The following is a 5,505-nucleotide window of genomic DNA, read 5'->3' on the forward strand; positions in this document are numbered from 1 at the left end:
ATATTTAGTGCACATTTGCCAATATTAAAGTGGGGAAGGGAGCCAAAACATGCTCATTAGTTCAGTTCAATAAAATTAGAATTTACCTGTTTTACTGGACCAAAACTCTCAGTTATACTTTTGGCTCCAGGTTTGTTTTGGACTCTGCAATTAATCCTCAATGGCAATAAAAAGAAAGATTAGACTGAAAGAAGGGGTCAGCAGTGAGTCTGAAAGGGCCGAGTTCACCTGACATGCTCGACAGATGACGTGGGGATTCTTCCTGACTTCTTAAAATCTCACACAGGTTATAGTTTTTGTATCTTTTTGACGCCACTTCTTAAGACGAAAAACATCCAGATGACATCAGTTGAATCAGATATGCTGTTTTCACTGAACTGGAAGATAGATACCAAAATTTTAACTGTGCAACAACAACCCAGCCCATCTTTGTCTATGAGGAAAAGGTGAAGCACTTTCATGTGCACTTGATTAATTATGGAAATAAGTATTTGTTTGTTTTCTCTGAGTCTTCACTGCAATAATCGGGCTGCAAATTGATTTCAGCAGGCGTATTCCACTCTTGTCTGGAGTGGTACGACTCCTGTTCTCCATAAAGATTATTCCATCCCTGAATTGCCTGGCAAATTAACAAATGAACAGGTGGTTGGCTGCAACGAATCCCAAATACAACCTCCACAGCACATGGATCCATGTCTGTTTGTTGTTGTGAGCTCTCGGCGTCTCTGATGGCCTGGTCTGATGGCCGCGCTCAGTCAACGCCTGAAGTGCAAAACATTACAGCCTTTGTCAGTGGTGAAACATCCTGCCACCACACTCAGATCACACTCAGGAGGGTTCAGCTGGAGCTCCTTGGTTAAAGGTCACTTCCATGAGGGGCTGGTCACTATGACCTGATCTCCGTGTGTTTTTTTGCGGTGTTTGAGCTCTGCGTGTGTCAGGATGGCCGAGCGGTCGAAGGCGCTGTGTTTAGGTCGCAGTCTCCTTTGGAGGCGTGGGTTCGAATCCCACTTCTGACATCCTGATCTTTTGGGAGGGTCAGTTAGAGAGCATAATGGCCCAGAAAGTGGGATTATAGTCAGACAGGTGTCCTCGAGAAAGACACAAATCTATATGCTTTTTTCTCCAGGCACTCTTGTGCTTCCATCAGGCTCAGGTCTTCTACCAGAGGCCAGGCATGTTGAGGGTTAATCTCAGCTGTTCATCAAACCAGCCGTTTATTGATCTCCCAGAATTGTTTTCTCACCTCACTTACAGCACAATGGTCCGTTCACTGTAGATATTATGAATTATTAGTGTAGTAACAATACCCAACAGAGCAATTTGGAATCAGTTTCTACCTCCTGCGGTGAATGAAGTGGGGCAGAATAGCTGGTTTTAAAATAAATTATCTGACAATTAAACATTCATTGGGAGTGGATCAGTAAATTCTGGAAGCCTTCTCTCAATGAAAACATAACAAGCATATGAGGCTTCATTCTGCCGTTTACACTTGCCAATCTTTCAACAACGGTGCAGGACAGAATAGTAGCTAACATGAGAGGACTCAATCATGCCTTTGTGGGGATGAGGACAGGCTAACCACAACAAATTAGGATATATGACTGACGTTTAGGGCTGTGGTAGCTCAGTCTGTTGGGACCTAGGGACGAGAAGTCAAGGGTTCCTGGTTCAAGCCCCAGGGAAGATGAAACATGGAAGGATGTTCTGGTAGTAGGTGCCAGAACACCTTCAGAGCATTGCCAAGGAGCCTTTGAGCAATGTCCTGAACCCATAAAATGCTCACATAGGCCCTGTGATGAGCACTTCACACAGACAATGGACATGAAGCCATTTTGTCCTCCTGCTCTAAACTAATGCACAACTTTGTTTTTAGGCCGTGGCGGTTTATTTTATTCTCAACTGCACCTGTGACAGATGCACTGCAACTGTTCTTCTATATGAGGTTGATTATCTCCCATCCCACTGCAACCTCACGATGCTCCATCTCCTTTGCTTGCAATCTATCAAATAATATAGCTGTGTCGGGATGCTTCACACATTCTGCACCCACATTCATTCCCAAGGTTCAGTGCTATTCCTAATGTGCCAGTTATATGTATAGGGAAGCTAACCTTCACAGTTAGCATTAAGCTATCAAAAATTCATTACCAAGCAATAAAATTCTGTTGGACAAACAGCAATTCAGGAACATCAGCAGATCTCACATGCTGTGCATATGAAATTCCCTTTAAAACTTTTCGAGTGTATCAGGAATTATTATCAGCACAGCCTTTGCTCAGTGATGAATGGTGGAAAAATCTTTCAAAATTAAACCCGTATCTGGTCATTTTCATCACATCACTTGTAAAATCCATGAAAATCTCACCCCAGGCATGGCAACAGTGGAGTGTTCCTATGTGACTGTGAGTAAAAGTCGTTTCATTGAGGTGTGACCCTCCTTAGAGATCAAGGTTTAATAAAGAACAACTCATATGTGGTTTTCCTACTTTAGTCGTGCTTAAAATCAAAATTGATCAAAGATTGGATTTACAGATGAAGCCTCCTACCCAGATATTCCAGTGGCTGTAAGCCGCAGTCAACAACAATATCAAATTCAGATGACAATTCCCTGAAGAGACATATTTTTAATGAACACCCAGTCTCAAGGCCCAGCTGTGCTTTGGTTGAGGACAATCATTTCACCTTCATATTAGTAATTCCCCAGACGACCATGACTCTCCATGAACCCGTGTTTTGGTGAAAACATTGCACCTCCCCTGCTACCACATTTCAAGAGGAAGAATTCATCTGAATTTGGAAAAACACACACACACACACGCACGCACGCACGCACGCACGCACGCACACACACACACACACACAAACGCACATCTTGTGAGAATTGAATTCCCTGCTGTGGGCAGCTGGGCCTGAAATTCAGATATGTCTGGGTCCGCTCTGAACACAGCTACTATCAGAGAAGGACAGAAGTTTGTTGCCAAATACTGGGCAGAGGGAAAATCCCATAAAGCGCTAACGACTACCACAAAATGCAAAGGAGGAGGAAGGATGAGGCAAGGTCAAGTCAAGTCGTTTACCGGTACTTGTCATTCATGGCGGTGAAACAGTTTTATGTTCAGGGCGAGAAGGGCTTCGGCATATACGGTACACCCAGAAGATGTCCCGTATGGAGGGCCGAGGGGCCCTATAATCCTCTGAACCGGCTCTGCTGTTCACAGCTGAATGTAGAATATGGCTAATTACTGGACCTGAGAAAATCTGAATAAACCTCAGTTAGATATGTGTAAGATGATGTAGAGGGACACGGCGGTGAATTTTAATACGTACTGGAGTCAGAGCAGCACAGATAAGAGTGAGAACCAGAGTCGCTGCACACCAATGCGGAATTTATCTTTAATGCCAGAACGGGAAGGAAAGCCAATAACAAGCTGCAACAGCGAGCCGGGGAGGAGAAACACACGCTGTCACATGTGCGTCCGCTGGGGTCTCCTGAGCTGGACAGACTCGTCCTGAAATGACTCACGTGCGAACTGCAGCTCGTCCTTGTATGCACTCGTCTGAAGGTACAGCGGAGTTTTTCAGAAGGATTTAATGGCGCTGCACGTGTTCAAGTGCGGCCTGTTCCGCCTTAATTCTGAACAAAATTTCCACAAATGGCCGAATGACCGAAATGTCCAGAAATGACCAGCTTCCACGGTCTCACCGCCTGACTGGCATGTTCTACAGCAGTTAGCATTGTCAACTATAGCATAGCGGATAGAGCCTGTACTCATACCTCAAGCAGCCACCTGAGCCTCCTCTTCGTCATCGGCAGGACCTGATCCCAGCTACGATCAGGGTGCCATCAGAGCCATCCGTCTGCTTTCTTTTAAAAGAACAGAGAGCAGCATTCTCTGCAGCCTTTTGAGCTTTTGCAGCTTTTTTGAACATGCATATTTGTATTTGCTGGATTCCTCTGTCAATACCCTTATCTTAATTTCTACTGGCGCCTCGCGCTTTATTGTATTTCATTAACCTTTGACATGTTCACTCGTTAATCCTAATAAATTTAATGTTTTTGAACTACATTTGATAATTTCGACACTTTGTGTCAATGTATTGATTCAGAGTCGTCACTTTTAATTGAATTCTGCAGCTTCTGGTGCAGGAGAAAAACATTAAAGTAAGAATTTTATTTATCAGCAGCGTTGGCTTAAAACTGTTGCACTTAGTTGGAGGCTCGATTAACCAGCCAGGTTTGAAAATCTTTCACCATGCAACACATTAAACCCAAGATGTGTTGAAGCTTGTTTGTGTTTGGGGCTTCAGAAAGGATTTCACTCGTTCTCCAGATACTCAATGTTCTCAATAAACCCCCTCAGTGGCACCAGTGTGAACCTACTGGATCTTAAACTGGCTTCTTCTTATCTTTGTTTTTGCAAATACCAATTTTGCTTGATATGGAAAACAGAGGAGCGTTTTTCTCTCTCCGAAATCATCAATTAGTGGAGCGTGAGGAGACCCTGGGGCGCCGCACAATGACATATTTTAAAAGTGTTTAGTTAACAGACTTTTGATGCTCGGTGATGAATTTTTCATATCGTCACTGTGGAAGCTGAAATCCCAACTGCAGTGCTGGAGCGGTTCTCCTTCATGTAGCCAGCCTTCATACAGGAACAGCCTCGATAATTATTAAAAACATCAAAAAGTGATCACCATCTTCAAAAAGCAGCACCTGACCAGTGGGAACATGTAGAATTTGAAATAAGAGCTCTCAAATCAGAATCTGTGCATGCTAATGTTCGTTTGTGTGTGTGAAGAATAATTCATGACTTACTAATTAAATACAGTGTTTTGTTATTCTTATCATTAGATTTCAACACTTGCTCCCTCCTGCTCCATCAATATTTGTGCAGCACATCTCTCATTGAAACAGAGCCGTTGAATGTTCATGGAGGAACTAAAGGAGGAATTAAAGTTTAAAAAAAAAACAACCCCAGAATATTCAAATAAAGAAAAAATCCTGCTAAAAGTCCAGCTGATTTCCATCCACTGCTCCATCTTTGGAAGGGAAGTCAATGTCAATGATCTGTGCTGTTTGTGTTCGATGAAAAGTTACTGATCCTCAGCACGGTTTCATCTTGCAGCACATCCCGAGATGGAAAACAGGAGAACCTTCCCTCCATCACTGCCTCAAACACAGACAAGAATGCTGCTGATAGAGGTCATCAGGCAAGAGAGTTGATCCAGAAACTGCAGGTGAGGGCCGGACGGAGGCCCCTACACACTAAGGATTACAACAAAATACAAGAGTAAATATAATTCAAGGCCTCACTCACCTTCACCAGACCAGAATCAACCAGTAATGTTAACAATAACAACTCAAGGCAGGAAAAAGAAAAAAATCGACCCGAAAAAACATCAACATAGCCCTTAGAAGCACAACGCGCCCGTGCCAGTGTGACTATCACCAATCTTCCCAGTATAAGCAGATAATAGAATCTAGGAGGTTCCCCACTATTC

General features: G+C 43.4%; 1 non-coding gene across 1 annotated transcript; it reads left to right on the top strand.

Annotated features, from left to right (window-relative positions):
• The first annotated feature begins 936 nt into the window (after positions 1 to 936).
• Positions 937 to 1,019, top strand: trnal-uag (transfer RNA leucine (anticodon UAG)). Its single transcript has one exon. It is a non-coding gene; the product is annotated as a tRNA-Leu (tRNA).
• The last annotated feature ends 4,486 nt before the right edge of the window (positions 1,020 to 5,505 follow it).

Source organism: Takifugu flavidus, chromosome 9 (genome assembly GCF_003711565.1).
Source record: "Takifugu flavidus isolate HTHZ2018 chromosome 9, ASM371156v2, whole genome shotgun sequence".
NCBI classification, from domain to species: domain Eukaryota; kingdom Metazoa; phylum Chordata; class Actinopteri; order Tetraodontiformes; family Tetraodontidae; genus Takifugu; species Takifugu flavidus.